The sequence below is a fragment of the Mytilus galloprovincialis genome, chromosome 5 (genome assembly GCF_965363235.1).
Source record: "Mytilus galloprovincialis chromosome 5, xbMytGall1.hap1.1, whole genome shotgun sequence".
Classification (NCBI taxonomy): Eukaryota; Metazoa; Mollusca; class Bivalvia; order Mytilida; family Mytilidae; genus Mytilus; species Mytilus galloprovincialis.
In genome coordinates this window covers 101,778,179-101,796,620 of record NC_134842.1, presented here as the reverse complement: position 1 = coordinate 101,796,620, position 18,442 = coordinate 101,778,179, and the positions used below count along the sequence as shown (strand labels likewise).

Sequence of the window (18,442 nt, the reverse complement as noted above, 5' to 3'; positions counted from 1 at the left end):
AATGATTGAAAGAAGAATAGAGAATAATGGTCCAATACCACAACCTAATGATTGAAAGAAGAATAGAGAATAATGGTCCAATACCACAACCTAATGATTGAAAGAAGAAAAGAGAATAATGGTCCAATACCACAACCTAATGATTGAAAGAAGAATAGAGAATAATGGTCCAATACCACAACCTAATGATTGAAAGAAGAATAGAGATTAATGGTCCAATACCACAACCTAATGATTGAAAGAAGAATAGAGAATAATGGTCCAATACCACAACCTAATGATTGAAAGAAAAATAGAGAATAATGGTCCAATACCACAACCTAATGATTGAAAGAAGAATAGAGAATAATGGTCCAATACCACAACCTAATGATGAAAAGAAGAATAGAGAATAATGGTCCAATACCACAACCTAATGATTGAAAGAAGAATAGAGAAAAATGGTCCAATACCACAACCTAATGATGAAAAGAAAAATAGAGAATAATGGTCCAATACCACAACCTAATGATTGAAAGAAGAATAGAGAATAATGATCCAATACCACAACCTAATGATTGAAAGAAGAATAGAGAATAATGGTCCAATACCACAACCTAATGATTGAAAGAAGAATAGAGAATAATGGTCCAATACCACAACCTAATGATGAAAAGAAAAATAGAGAATAATGGTCCAATACCACAACCTAATGATTGAAAGAAGAATAGAGAATAATGGTCCAATACCACAACCTAATGATTGAAAGAAGAATAGAGCATAATGGTCCAATACCACAACCTAATGATTTAAAGAAGAATAGAGAATAATGGTCCAATACCACAACCTAATGATTGAAAGAAGAATAGAGAATAATGGTCCAATACTACAACCTAATGATTGAAAGAAGAATAGAGAAAAATGGTCCAATACCACAACCTAATGATGAAAAGAAAAATAGAGAATAATGGTCCAATACCACAACCTAATGATTGAAAGAAGAATAGAGAATAATGATCCAATACCACAACCTAATGATTGAAAGAAGAATAGAGAATAATGGTCCAATACCACAACCTAATGATGAAAAGAAGAATAGAGAATAATGGTCCAATACCACAACCTAATGATTGAAAGAAGAATAGAGAATAATGGTCCAATACCACAACCTAATGATTGAAAGAAGAATAGAGAATAATGGTCCAATACCACAACCTAATGATTGAAAGAAGAATAGAGAATAATGGTCCAGTACCACAACCTAATGATTGAAAGAAAAATAGAGAATAATGGTCCAATACCACAACCTTATGATTGAAAGAAGAATAGAGAATAATGGTCCAATACCACAACCTAATGATTGAAAGAAGAATAGAGATTAATGGTCCAATACCACAACCTGATGATTGAAAGAAGAATAGAGAATAATGGTCCAATACCACAACCTAATGATTGAAAGAAGAATAGAGAATAATGGTCCAATACCACAACCTAATGATTGAAAGAAGAATAGAGAATAATGGTCCAATACCACAACCTAATGATTGAAAGAAGAATAGAGAATAATGGTCCAATACCACAACCTAATGATGAAAAGAGGAATAGAGAATAATGGTCCAATACCACAACCTAATGATTGAAAGAAGAATAGAGAATAATGGTCCAATACCACAACCTAATGATGAAAAGAAAAATAGAGAATAATGGTCCAATACCACAACCTAATGATTGAAAGAAGAATAGAGAATAATGGTCCAATACCACAACCTAATGATTGAAAGAAGAATAGAGAATAATGGTGCAATACCACAACCTAATGATTGAAAGAAGAATAGAGAATAATGGTCCAATACCACAACCTAATGATTGAAAGAAGAATAGAGAATAATGGTCCAATACCACAACCTAATGATTGAAAGAAGAATAGAGAATAATGGTCCAATACCACAACCTTATGATTGAAAGAAGAATAGAGAATAATGGTCCAATACCACAACCTAATGATTGAAAGAAGAATAGAGAATAATGGTCCAATACCACAACCTAATGATTGAAAGAAGAATAGAGAATAATGGTCCAATACCACAACCTAATGATGAAAAGAGGAATAGAGAATAATGGTCCAATACCACAACCTAATGATTGAAAGAAGAATAGAGAATAATGGTCCAATACCACAACCTAATGATGAAAAGAAAAATAGAGAATAATGGTCCAATACCACAACCTAATGATTGAAAGAAGAATAGAGAATAATGGTCCAATACCACAACCTAATAATTGAAAGAAGAATAGAGAATAATGGTGCAATACCACAACCTAATGATTGAAAGAAGAATAGAGAATAATGGTCCAATACCACAACCTAATGATTGAAAGAAGAATAGAGAATAATGGTCCAATACCACAACCTAATGATTGAAAGAAGAATAGAGAATAATGGTCCAATACCACAACCTTATGATTGAAAGAAGAATAGAGAATAATGGTCCAATACCACAACCTAATGATTGAAAGAAGAATAGAGAATAATGGTCCAATACCACAACCTAATGATTGAAAGAAGAATAGAGAATAATGGTCCAATACCACAACCTAATGATTGAAAGAAGAATAGAGAATAATGGTCCAATACCACAACCTAATGATTGAAAGAAGAATAGAGAATAATGGTCCAATACCACAACCTAATGATTGAAAGAAGAATAGAGAATAATGGTCCAATACCACAACCTAATGATTGAAAGAAGAATAGAGAATAATGGTCCAATACCACAACCTAATGATTGAAAGAAGAATAGAGAATAATGGTCCAATACCACAACCTAATGATGAAAAGAAAAATAGAGAATAATGGTCCAATACCACAACCTAATGATTGAAAGAAGAATAGAGAATAATGGTCCAATACCACAACCTAATGATGAAAAGAAAAATAGAGAATAATGGTCCAATACCACAACCTAATGATTGAAAGAAGAATAGAGAATAATGGTCCAATACCACAACCTAATGATTGAAAGAAGAAAAGAGAATAATATGCCAAATTTTTTTTAGATTATAGAAATATGGGGTACTGAAACATAAAGAATGGAGGATATAAATACACAAAAATATGAAAAAAAAAAGAAAAATGAACAAAACAAATAAAGATTAAATACAAATAGTGTAAAAAATGAAAAATACAAAAATATACTTTCAATCCAGACACTCTTAAAATACCTATATCTTTTTAAATCATGCACAGAAACTAGAAATTATATCATTTATATGTACTATATATATATATATAAGCAATGAAAATTAAATATGTATGACATAAATAAAGAAAATATAAAAGTTATACTGACCTACAATACCAAAGAATACAATAATAAATAAAGTGTTCATCTTCACTGCTTAGTAGTAGTTCAGTTGTAGTAATTGTCACAACGTCTTTATTTATACAGGCAGACAAAAGTTGTTTACTATAAAATGTTTTGATAGATCGCAATACATTACGTAACTAATTAAAGTTGTTTAACAATTTTTGATTTTTTTTCTCATATGTCGGTTAAAAGCTCATTAGAGGTTATGTTTGTCTCTTTTTGTATACCTTGCCGACTCTAAATAAAGCTTATTGAATTAATTATTTACACCGGAACAGTTTTGAAACTTGAAACTAAGATTGGTGCGATAGCATAAGACTGTAATAGAAGTGATTTTGGTAAAAAATATTATGCTGATAATGAGACATGTTTTTTTATGAAGTGTATATATAGTTAGAAATTGTTCAACACTGGCAGACAAGCTATATAAAAAATATATAAGGACAACTTTAATGATAACAAGATGTATGATTGTGTGCTGTTGAGGCCTGTTTCGTATAAACAAAAACACTCTTAAGGGAAGTTAAAACACTTTGAACGCCAAAGATCATAAGTAATAAAAAGCCTAACACCATATCCCCAAAAAGGTACACGTGAATTAGAGAAAGGATAAAACCAGAAATAACATAATATGTCACAGAAAACTGAAAATTGACCACAGGAACAACACAAAAACCGGGTTAAGCTTAAGTGTACCGGAAGTATAATTTTATTTCGCTGTTTTAAAATCTAATGCATACTGGTAATTTTTTCAAAAATTGCACACCAAAAACGTTGTGATTAGTTTTAAACGTCCTAATGTAAATCCGACTAATGATGTAACATTATTTTTCTTTTTGTGTACGAACAATGATATACTCCATAGTCTTATAGATTCTGAAAAGGCGAATTGACTGTTATTCGCTTTCTGTCCAGTTTCATACATGTTCAGGGCGACAAAAACATAAGCAGTTCCTTCTCAACATGTGATACTTAACGAGTTGCTCATATCATAGTTAGTGTTCCTCCCATGATTTAAGTTGGAAATTACAATGGTCAAAATTAACTCATCATAGATAACAGGATTGAATTTTTATATTTGCGCCAGACGCGCATGTCTTCTACAAAAGACTCATCAGTGTCGCTCGAATCGACAAGTGTTAAAAGGGTCAAAATAAAGAACAAAGCTGAAGAGCATTGAGGACCAAAACTCCTAAAAGTTTGGCAAATACAGCTAAGGTTATCTATTCCTGAGTATTTGAAGAATTCAAAGCTAAATGTAAAAAAATGATTTACAATTATGACCATATAAATGATAATTCATGTCAAAACAGAAGTGCTGACTACTGGGCTAGTGATGTCCTCGGGGAATAAAAACTCCACTAGCAGTGTCATCGACCCAGTGGTTGTAAATAAATTCATCATAGATACGAGGATTGGAATTTTATGTTTGCGCCAGACGCAAATTTGAAGAATTTATTATTAAGTTGTACTCGTTCTGATTTTGTTTTATAACTGGACGTAACGCAAACTTCAATCAATATATATCCCTATAGTATAGGGTCGGATGCAGCCATCTTAAAAAGGGGGGTTCCCAACCTAGGACAAAGGGGTTCCAGCTATATGTCCCCATTCAAATGCATTGATTGTCAAAAAAAGGGGAATTCAAACACCAGACTGCCCCCCCTTTGGATCCACCACTGTAGTAGATGAGCTTGGGGTTTACAGAATAAAGAATAATGGTCCAATACCACAACCTAATGATGAAAAGAAGAATAGAGAGTAATGGTCCAATACCACAACCTAATGATTGAAAGAAGAATAGAGAATAATGGTCCAATACCACAACCTAATGATTGAAAGAAGAATAGAGAATAATGGTCCAATACCACAACCTAATGATGAAAAGAAGAATAGAGATTAATGGTCCAATACCACAACCTAATGATGAAAAGAAGAATAGAGAGTAATGGTCCAATACCACAACCTAATGATTGAAAGAAGAATAGAGAATAATGGTCCAATACCACAACCTAATGATTGAAAGAAGAATAGAGAATAATGGTCCAATACCACAACCTGATGATGAAAAGAAGAATAGAGAATAATGGTCCAATACCACAACCTAATGATTGAAAGAAGAATAGAGAATAATGGTCCAATACCACAACCTAATGATGAAAAGAAGAATAGAGAGTAATGGTCCAATACCACAACCTAATGATTGAAAGAAGAATAGAGAATAATGGTCCAATACCACAACCTAATGATTGAAAGAAGAATAGAGAATAATGGTCCAGTACCACAACCTAATGATTGAAAGAAGAATAGAGAATAATGGTCCAATACCACAACCTAATGATTGAAAGAAGAAAAGAGAATAATGGTCCAATACCACAACCTAATGATTGAAAGAAGAATAGAGAATAATGGTCCAATACCACAACCTGATGATGAAAAGAAGAATAGAGAATAATGGTCCAATACCACAACCTAATGATTGAAAGAAGAATAGAGAATAATGGTCCAATACCACAACCTAATGATTGAAAGAAGAATAGAGAATAATGGTCCAATACCACAACCTAATGATTGAAAGAAGAATAGAGAATAATGGTCCAATACCACAACCTAATGATTGAAAGAAGAATAGAGAATAATGGTCCAATACCACAACCTAATGATTGAAAGAAGAATAGAGAATAATGGTCCAATACCACAACCTGATGATGAAAAGAAGAATAGAGAATAATGGTCCAATACCACAACCTAATGATTGAAAGAAGAATAGAGAATAATGGTCCAATACCACAACCTAATGATTGAAAGAAGAATAGAGAATAATGGTCCAATACCACAACCTAATGATGAAAAGAAGAATAGAGAATAATGGTCCAATACCACAACCTAATGATGAAAAGAAGAATAGAGAATAATGGTCCAATACCACAACCTAATGATTGAAAGAAGAATAGAGAATAATGGTCCAATACCACAACCTAATGATTGAAAGAAGAATAGAGAATAATGGTCCAATACCACAACCTAATGATTGAAAGAAGAATAGAGAATAATGGTCCAATACCACAACCTAATGATGAAAAGAAGAATAGAGAATAATGGTCCAATACGACAACCTAATGATGAAAAGAAGAATAGAGAATAATGGTCCAATACCACAACCTAATGATTGAAAGAAGAATAGAGAATAATGGTCCAATACCACAACCTAATGATTGAAAGAAGAATAGAGAATAATGGTCCAATACCACAACCTAATGATGAAAAGAAAAATAGAGAATAATGGTCCAATACCACAACCTAATGATTGAAAGAAGAATAGAGAATAATGGTCCAATACCACAACCTAATAATTGAAAGAAGAATAGAGAATAATGGTGCAATACCACAACCTAATGATTGAAAGAAGAATAGAGAATAATGGTCCAATACCACAACCTAATGATTGAAAGAAGAATAGAGAATAATGGTCCAATACCACAACCTAATGATTGAAAGAAGAATAGAGAATAATGGTCCAATACCACAACCTTATGATTGAAAGAAGAATAGAGAATAATGGTCCAATACCACAACCTAATGATTGAAAGAAGAATAGAGAATAATGGTCCAATACCACAACCTAATGATTGAAAGAAGAATAGAGAATAATGGTCCAATACCACAACCTAATGATGAAAAGAAAAATAGAGAATAATGGTCCAATACCACAACCTAATGATTGAAAGAAGAATAGAGAATAATGGTCCAATACCACAACCTAATGATTGAAAGAAGAAAAGAGAATAATATGCCAAATTTTTTTTAGATTATAGAAATATGGGGTACTGAAACATAAAGAATGGAGGATATAAATACACAAAAATATGAAAAAAAAAAGAAAAATGAACAAAACAAATAAAGATTAAATACAAATAGTGTAAAAAATGAAAAATACAAAAATATACTTTCAATCCAGACACTCTTAAAATACCTATATCTTTTTAAATCATGCACAGAAACTAGAAATTATATCATTTATATGTACTATATATATATATATAAGCAATGAAAATTAAATATGTATGACATAAATAAAGAAAATATAAAAGTTATACTGACCTACAATACCAAAGAATACAATAATAAATAAAGTGTTCATCTTCACTGCTTAGTAGTAGTTCAGTTGTAGTAATTGTCACAACGTCTTTATTTATACAGGCAGACAAAAGTTGTTTACTATAAAATGTTTTGATAGATCGCAATACATTACGTAACTAATTAAAGTTGTTTAACAATTTTTGATTTTTTTTCTCATATGTCGGTTAAAAGCTCATTAGAGGTTATGTTTGTCTCTTTTTGTATACCTTGCCGACTCTAAATAAAGCTTATTGAATTAATTATTTACACCGGAACAGTTTTGAAACTTGAAACTAAGATTGGTGCGATAGCATAAGACTGTAATAGATGAGATGTTTGGTAAAAAATATTATGCTGATATAATGAGACATTTTTTTTACGAAGTGTATATATAGTTAGAAATTGTTCAACACTGTCAGACAAGCTATATAAAAAATATATAAGGACAACTTTAATGATAACAAGATGTATGATTGTGTGCTGTTGAGGCCTGTTTCGTATAAACAAAAACACTCTTTAGTGAAATTAAAACATTTTGAACGCCAAAGATCATAAGTAATAAAAAGCCTAACACCATATTTCAAAAGGGTGCACGTGAATCAGAGAAAGGATAAAACAAGAAATAACTTAATATGTCACAGAAAACTGAAAATTGACCACAGGAACAACACCAAAACCAGGTTAAGCTTAGGTGTACCGGAAGTATAATTTTATTTCGCTGTTTTAAAATCTAATGCATACTGGTAATTTTTTCAAAAATTGCACACCAAAAACGTTGTGATTGGTTTTAAACGTCCTAATGTAAATTCGACCAATGATGTAACATTATTTTTCTTTTTGTGTACGAACAATGATATACTCCATAGTCTTATAGATTCTGAAAAGGCGAATTGACTGTTATTCGCTTTCTGTCCAGTTTCATACATGTTCAGGGCAACAAAAAAATAAGCAGTTCCTTCTCAACATGTGATACTTAACGAGTTGCTCATATCATAGTTAGTGTTCCTCTCATGATTTAAGTTGGAAATTACAATGGTCAAAATTAACTCATCATAGATAACAGGATTGAATTTTTATATTTGCGCCAGACGCGCATTTTTTCTACAAACGACTCATCAGTGACGCTCGAATCGACAAGTGTTAAAAAGGCGAAAACAAAGAACGAAGCTGAAGAGCATTGAAGACCAAAAACTCCTAAGAGTTTTGCCAAATACAGCTAAGGTTATCTATTCCTGAGGAAGAAAAGCCTCAGTATTTTAAGAATTCAAAGCAAAATGTAAAAAAATAATTTACGATTATGACCATATCAATGATAATTCATGTCAAAACAGAAGTGCTGACTACTGGGCTGGAGATATCCTCGGGGAATAAAAACTCCACTAGCAGTGTCATCGACCCAGTGGTTGTAAATAAATTCATCATAGATACGAGGATTGGAATTTTATGTTTGCGCCAAACGCAAATTTGAAGAATTCATTATTAAGTTGTACTCGTTCTGATTTTGTTTTATTACTGGACGTTAAGCAAACTTTAATCAATATATATCCAAATAGTACAGGGGCGGATCCAGTCTTAAAAAGGGGGGTTCCAAACTAGGACAAAGGGTTTCCAGCTATAAGTCCCCATTCAAATGCATTGATCGTCAACAAAAAGGGGGAGTTCCAACCCCCAGACCCCCCTGGATCCACCACTGTAGTAGATGAGAGCATGATTGGAGTTTACAGAATAGAGAATAATGGTCCAATACCACAACCTAATGATTGAAAGAAGAATAGAGAATAATGGTCCAATACCACAACCTAATGATTGAAAGAAGAATAGAGAATAATGGTCCAATACCACAACCTAATGATTGAAAGAAGAATAGAGAATAATGGTCCAATACCACAACCTAATGATGAAAAGAAGAATAGAGAATAATGGTCCAATACCACAACCTAATGATTGAAAGAAGAATAGAGAATAATGGTCCAATACCACAACCTGATGATGAAAAGAAAAATAGAGAATAATGGTCCAATACAACAACCTAATGATTGAAAGAAGAATAGAGAATAATGGTCCAATACCACAACCTAATGATTGAAAGAAGAATAGAGAATAATGGTCCAATACCACAACCTAATGATTTAAAGAAGAAAAGAGAATAATGGTCCAATACCACAACCTAATGATGAAAAGAAAAATAGAGAATAATGATCCAATACCACAACCCAATGATTGAAAGAAGAATAGAGAATAATGGTCCAATACCACAACCTAATGATGAAAAGAAAAATAGAGAATAATGGTCCAGTACCACAACCTAATGATTGAAAGAAGAATAGAGAATAATGGTCCAATACCACAACCTAATGATGAAAAGAAAAATAGAGAATAATGGTCCAATACCACAACCTAATGATTGAAAGAAGAATAGAGAAAAATGGTCCAATACCACAACCTAATGATTGAAAGAAGAATAGAGAATAATGGTCCAATACCACAACCTGATGATGAAAAGAAAAATAGAGAATAATGGTCCAATACCACAACCTAATGATTGAAAGAAGAATAGAGAATAATGGTCCAATACCACAACCTGATGATGAAAAGAAGAATAGAGAATAATGGTCCAATACCACAACCTGATGATTGAAAGAAGAATAGAGAATAATGGTCCAATACCACAACCTGATGATGAAAAGAATAATAGAGAATAATGGTCCAATACCACAACCTAATGATTGAAAGAAGAATAGAGAATAATGGTGCAATACCACAACCTAATGATGAAAAGAAAAATAGAGAATAATGGTCCAATACCACAACCTAATGATTGAAAGAAGAATAGAGAATAATGGTCCAATACCACAACCTAATGATGAAAAGAAGAATAGAGAATAATGGTCCAATACCACAACCTAATGATTGAAAGAAGAATAGAGAATAATGGTCCAATACCACAACCTAATGATTGAAAGAAGAATAGAGAATAATGGTCCAATACCACAACCTAATGATTGAAAGAAGAATAGAGAATAATGGTCCAATACCACAACCTAATGATTTAAAGAAGAATAGAGAATAATGGTCCAATACCACAACCTAATGATTGAAAGAAGAATAGAAAATAATGGTCCAATACCACAACCTGATGATTGAAAGAAGAATAGAGATTAATGGTCCAATACCACAACCTAATGATTGAAAGAAGAATAGAGAATAATGGTCCAATACCACAACCTAATGATGAAAAGAAGAATAGAGAATAATGGTCCAATACCACAACCTAATGATTGAAAGAAGAATAGAGAATAATGGTCCAATACCACAACCTTATGATTGAAAGAAAAATAGAGAATAATGGTCCAATACCACAACCTAATGATTGAAAGAAGAATAGAGAATAATGGTCCAATACCACAACCTAATGATTGAAAGAAGAATAGAGAATAATGGTCCAATACCACAACCTAATGATTGAAAGAAGAATAGAGAATAATGGTCCAATACCACAACCTTATGATTGAAAGAAAAATAGAGAATAATGGTCCAATACCACAACCTAATGATTGAAAGAAGAATAGAGAATAATGGTCCAATACCACAACCTAATGATTGAAAGAAGAATAGAGAATAATGGTCCAATACCACAACCTAATGATGAAAAGAAAAATAGAGAATAATGGTCCAATACCACAACCTTATGATTGAAAGAAGAATAGAGAATAATGGTCCAATACCACAACCCGATGATGAAAAGAAAAATAGAGAATAATGGTCCAATACCACAACCTAATGATTGAAAGAAGAATAGAGAATAATGGTCCAATACCACAACCTTATGATTGAAAGAAGAATAGAGAATAATGTTCCAATACCACAACCTAATGATGAAAAGAAGAATAGAGAATAATGGTCCAATACCACAACCTAATGATTGAAAGAAGAATAGAGAATAATGGTCCAATACCACAACCTTATGATTGAAAGAAGAATAGAGAATAATGGTCCAATACCACAACGTAATGATTGAAAGAAGAATAGAGAATAATGGTCCAATACCACAACCTGATGATGAAAAGAAGAATAGAGAATAATGGTCCAGTACCACAACCTAATGATTGAAAGAAGAATAGAGAATAATGGTCCAATACCACAACCTGATGATTGAAAGAAGAATAGAGAATGATGGTCCAATACCACAACCTAATGATTGAAAGAAGAATAGAGAATAATGGTCCAATACCACAACCTGATGATGAAAAGAAAAATAGAGAATAATGGTCCAATACCACAACCTAATGATGAAAAGAAGAATAGAGAATAATGGTCCAATACCACAACCTGATGATGAAAAGAAAAATAGAGAATAATGGTCCAATACCACAACCTAATGATGAAAAGAAGAATAGAGAATAATGGTCCAATACCACAACCTGATGATGAAAAGAATAATAGAGAATAATGGTCCAATACCACAACCTAATGATGAAAAGAAGAATAGAGAATAATGGTCCAATACCACAACCTAATGATTGAAAGAAGAATAGAGAAAAATGGTCCAATACCACAACCTAATGATGAAAAGAAGAATAGAGAATAATGGTCCAATACCACAACCTAATGATTGAAAGAAGAATAGAGAATAATGGTCCAATACCACAACCTGATGATTGAAAGAAGAATAGAGAATAATGGTCCAATACCACAACCTAATGATGAAAAGAAGAATAGAGAATAATGGTCCAATACCACAACCTAATGATTGAAAGAAGAATAGAGAATAATGGTCCAATACCACAACCTAATGATTGAAAGAAGAATAGAGAATAATGGTCCAATACCACAACCTAATGATTGAAAGAAGAATAGAGAATAATGGTCCAATACCACAACCTAATGATGAAAAGAAGAATAGAGAATAATGGTCCAATACCACAACCTAATGATTGAAAGAAGAATAGAGAATAATGGTCCAATACCACAACCTGATGATTGAAAGAAGAATAGAGAATAATGGTCCAATACCACAACCTAATGATTGAAAGAAGAATAGAGAATAATGGTCCAATACCACAACCTGATGATTGAAAGAAGAATAGAGAATAATGGTCCAATACCACAACCTAATGATGAAAAGAAGAATAGAGAATAATGGTCCAATACCACAACCTAATGATTGAAAGAAGAATAGAGAATAATGGTCCAATACCACAACCTAATGATTGAAAGAAGAATAGAGAATAATGGTCGAATACCACAACCTAATGATTGAAAGAAGAATAGAGAATAATGGTCCAATACCACAACCTAATGATGAAAAGAAGAATAGAGAATAATGGTCCAATACCACAACCTAATGATTGAAAGAAGAATAGAGAATAATGGTCCAATACCACAACCTGATGATTGAAAGAAGAATAGAGAATAATGGTCCAATACCACAACCTAATGATTGAAAGAAGAATAGAGAATAATGGTTCAATACCACAACCTAATGATTGAAAGAAGAATAGAGAATAATGGTCCAATACCACAACCTAATGATTGAAAGAAGAATAGAGAATAATGGTCCAATACCACAACCTAATGATGAAAAGAAAAATAGAGAATAATGTTCCAATACCACAACCTGATGATTGAAAGAAGAATAGAGAATAATGGTCCAATACAACAACCTAATGATTGAAAGAAGAATAGAGAATAATGGTCCAATACCACAACCTGATGATGAAAAGAAAAATAGAGAATAATGGTCCAACACCACAACCTAATGATGAAAAGAAGAATAGAGAATAATGGTCCAATACCACAACCTAATGATTGAAAGAAGAATAGAGAAAAATGGTCCAATACCACAACCTAATGATTGAAAGAAGAATAGAGAATAATGGTCCAATACCACAACCTAATGATGAAAAGAAAAATAGAGAATAATGGTCCAATACCACAACCTAATGATTGAAAGAAGAATAGAGAATAATGGTCCAATACCACAACCTAATGATGAAAAGAAAAATAGAGAATAATGGTCCAATACCACAACCTAATGATGAAAAGAAGAATAGAGAATAATGGTCCAATACCACAACCTAATGATTGAAAGAAGAATAGAGAAAAATGGTCCAATACCACAACCTAATGATTGAAAGAAGAATAGAGAATAATGGTCCAATACCACAACCTAATGACTGAAAGAAGAATAGAGAATAATGGTCTAATACCACAACCTAATGATTGAAAGAAGAATAAAGAATAATGGTCCAATACCACAACCTAATGATGAAAAGAAGAATAGAGAATAATGGTCCAATACCACAACCTAATGATTGAAAGAAGAATAGAGAATAATGGTCCAATACCACAACCTAATGATGAAAAGAAAAATAGAGAATAATGGTCCAATACCACAACCTAATGATTGAAAGAAGAATAGAGAATAATGGTCCAATACCACAACCTAATGATGAAAAGAAGAATAGAGAATAATGGTCCAATACCACAACCTAATGATTGAAAGAAGAATAGAGAAAAATGGTCCAATACCACAACCTAATGATTGAAAGAAGAATAGAGAATAATGGTCCAATACCACAACCTGATGATTGAAAGAAGAATAGAGATTAATGGTCCAATACCACAACCTAATGATGAAAAGAAGAATAGAGAAAAATGATCCAATACCACAACCTAATGATTGAAAGAAGAATAGAGAATAATGGTCCAATACCACAACCTAATGATGAAAAGAAGAATAGAGAATAATGGTCCAATACCACAACCTAATGATTGAAAGAAGAATAGAGAATAATGGTCCAATACCACAACCTAATGATGAAAAGAAAAATAGAGAATAATGGTCCAATACCACAACCTAATGATTGAAAGAAGAATAGAGAATAATGGTCCAATACCACAACCTAATGATGAAAAGAAAAATAGAGAATAATGGTCCAATACCACAACCTAATGATTGAAAGAAGAATAGAGAATAATGGTCCAATACCACAACCTAATGATGAAAAGAAGAATAGAGAATAATGGTCCAATACCACAACCTTATGATTGAAAGAAGAATAGAGAATAATGGTCCAATACCACAACCTAATGATTGAAAGAAGAATAGAGAATAATGGTCCAATACCACAACCTAATGATTGAAAGAAGAATAGAGAATAATGGTCCAATACCACAACCTAATGATTGAAAGAAGAATAGAGAATAATGGTCCAATACCACAACCTAATGATTGAAAGAAGAATAGAGAATAATGGTCCAATACCACAACCTAATGATGAAAAGAAGAATAGAGAATAATGGTCCAATACCACAACCTTATGATTGAAAGAAGAACAGAGAATAATGGTCCAATACCACAACCTAATGATTGAAAGAAGAATATAGAATAATGGTCCAATACCACAACCTAATGATTTAAAGAAGAATAGAGAATAATGGTCCAATACCACAACCTAATGATTGAAAGAAGAATAGAGAATAATGGTCCAATACCACAACCTAATGATTGAAAGAAGAATAGAGAATAATGGTCCAATACCACAACCTAATGATGAAAAGAAGAATAGAGAATAATGGTCCAATACCACAACCTAATGATTGAAAGAAGAATAGAGAATAATGGTCCAATACCACAACCTAATGATTGAAAGAAGAATAGAGAAAAATGGTCCAATACCACAACCTAATGATTGAAAGAAGAATAGAGAATAATGGTCCAATACCACAACCTAATGATTGAAAGAAGAATAGAGAATAATGGTCCAATACCACAACCTAATGATTGAAAGAAGAATAGAGAATAATGGTCCAATACCACAACCTAATGATTGAAAGAAGAATAGAGAATAATGGTCCAATACCACAACCTAATGATTGAAAGAAGAATGGAGAATAATGGTCCAATACCACAACCTAATGATTGAAAGAAGAATAGAGAATAATGGTCCAATACCACAACCTAATGATGAAAAGAAGAATAGAGAATAATGGTCCAATACCACAACCTAATGATTGAAAGAAGAATAGAGAATAATGGTCCAATACCACAACCTAATGATTGAAAGAAGAATAGAGAATAATGGTCCAATACCACAACCTTATGATGAAAAGAAAAATAGAGAATAATGGTCCAATACCACAACCTAATGATGAAAAGAAGAATAGAGAATAATGGTCCAATACCACAACCTAATGATTGAAAGAAGAATAGAGAATAATGGTCCAATACCACAACCTGATGATTGAAAGAAGAATAGAGAATAATGGTTCAATACCACAACCTGATGATGAAAAGAAAAATAGAGAATAATGGTCCAATACCACAACCTAATGATTGAAAGAAGAATAGAGAATAATGGTTCAATACCACAACCTAATGATGAAAAGAAAAATAGAGAATAATGGTCCAATACCACAACCTAATGATTGAAAGAAGAATAGAGAATAATGGTCCAATACCACAACCTGATGATTGAAAGAAGAATAGAGAATAATGGTCCAATACCACAACCTAATGATGAAAAGAAAAATAGAGAATAATGGTCCAATACCACAACCTAATGATTGAAAGAAGAATAGAGAATAATGGTCCAATACCACAACCTAATGATGAAAAGAAAAATAGAGAATAATGGTCCAATACCACAACCTAATGATTTAAAGAAGAATAGAGAATAATGGTCCAATACCACAACCTAATGATTGAAAGAAGAATAGAGAATAATGGTCCAATACCACAACCTAATGATGAAACGAAAAATAGAGAATAATGGTCCAATACCACAACATAATGATTGAAAGAAGAATAGAGAATAATGGTCCAATACCACAACCTAATGATGAAAAGAAGAATAGAGAATAATGGTCCAATACCACAACCTAAAGATTGAAAGAAGAATAGAGAATAATGGTCCAATACCACAACCTAATGATTGAAAGAAGAATAGAGAATAATGGTCCATACCACAACCTAATGATTGAAAGAAGAATAGAGAATAATGGTCCAATACCACAACCTAATGATGAAAAGAAGAATAGAGAATAATGGTGCAATACCACAACCTTATGATTGAAAGAAGAATAGAGAATAATGGTCCAATACCACAACCTAATGATTGAAAGAAGAATAGAGAATAATGGTCCAATACCACAACCTAATGATGAAAAGAAGAATAGAGAATAATGGTCCAATACCACAACCTAATGATTGAATGAAGAATAGAGAAAAATGGTCCAATACCACAACCTAATGATTGAAAGAAAAATAGAGAATAATGGTCCAATACCAGAACCTAATGATTGAAAGAAGAATAGAGAATAATGGTCCAATACCACAACCTGATAATGAAAAGAAAAATAGAGAATAATGGTCCAATACCACAACCTAATGATTGAAAGAAGAATAGAGAATAATGGTGCAATACCACAACCTAATGATCAAAAGAAAAATAGAGAAAAATGGTCCAATACCACAACCTAATGATTGAAAGGAGAATAGAGAATAATGGTCCAATACCACAACCTAATGATGAAAAGAAAAATAGAGAATAATGGTCCAATACCACAACCTAATGATTGAAAGAAGAATAGAGAATAATGATCCAATACCACAACGTAATGATTGAAAGAAGAATAGAGAATAATGTTCCAATACCACAACCTAATGATTGAAAGAAGAATAGAGAATAATGGTGCAATACCACAACCTAATGATTGAAAGAAGAATAGAGAATAATGGTCCAATACCACAACCTAATGATTGAAAGAAGAATAGAGAATAATGGTCCAATACCACAACCTAATGATTGAAAGAAGAATAGAGAATAATGGTCCAATACCACAACCTAATGATTGAAAGAAGAATAGAGAATAATGGTCCAATACCACAACCTAATGATTGAAAGAAGAATAGAGAATAATGGTTCAATACCACAACCTGATGATGAAAAGAAGAATAGAGATTAATGGTCCAATACCACAACCTAATGATTTAAAGAAGAATAGAGAATAATGGTCCAATACTACAACCTAATGATTGAAAGAAGAATAGAGCATAATGGTCCAATACCACAACCTAATGATGAAAAGAAGAATAGAGATTAATGGTCCAATACCACAACCTAATGATTTAAAGAAGAATAGAGAATAATGGTCCAATACCACAACCTGATGATGAAAAGAAGAATAGAGAATAATGGTCCAATACCACAACCTAATGATTGAAAGAAGAATAGAGAATAATGGTTCAATACCACAACCTAATGATGAAAAGAAAAATAGAGAATAATGGTCCAATACCACAACCTAATGATTGAAGGAAGAATAGAGAATAATGGTCCAATAGCACAACCTAATGATGAAAAGAAAAATAGAGAATAATGGTCCAATACCACAACCTAATGATTGAAAGAAGAATAGAGAATAATGGTCCAATACCACAACCTTATGATTGAAAGAAGAATAGAGAATAATGGTCCAATACCACAACCTAATGATGAAAAGAAGAATAGAGAATAATGGTCCAATACCACAACCTAATGATGAAAAGAAGAATAGAGAATAATGGTCCAATACCACAACCTAATGATGAAAAGAAAAATAGAGAATAATGGTCCAATACCACAACCTAATGATTGAAAGAAGAATAGAGAATAATGGTCCAATACCACAACCTAATGATTGAAGGAAGAATAGAGAATAATGGTTCAATACTACAACCTAATGATGAAAAGAAGAATAGAGAATAATGGTCCAATACCACAACCTAATGATTGAAAGAAGAATAGAGAATAATGGTCCAATACCACAACCTGATGATTGAAAGAAGAATAGAGAATAATGGTCCAATACCACAACCTAATGATTGAAAGAAGAATAGAGAATAATGGTCCAATACCACAACCTAATGATTGAAAGAATAATAGAGAATAATGGTCCAATACCACAACCTAATAATTGAAAGAAGAATAGAG

General features: G+C 32.2%; 1 long non-coding RNA gene across 2 annotated transcripts in view; it reads right to left on the bottom strand.

The window, feature by feature from the left end:
* The window catches only part of LOC143076906 (uncharacterized), a 38,738-nt gene that overhangs the window by 11,458 nt on the left and 8,838 nt on the right, over positions 1-18,442 (bottom strand). Inside the window, exon 1 of one of the 2 annotated variants that reach the window (XR_012978833.1) lies at positions 3,330-3,442. The exons of the other annotated variant lie outside the window; for it this stretch is intronic. This is a non-coding gene — a long non-coding RNA (uncharacterized LOC143076906). Of the gene's footprint in view, positions 1-3,329; positions 3,443-18,442 lie in introns of those variants that run through there. 2 annotated transcript variants of the gene reach the window in all.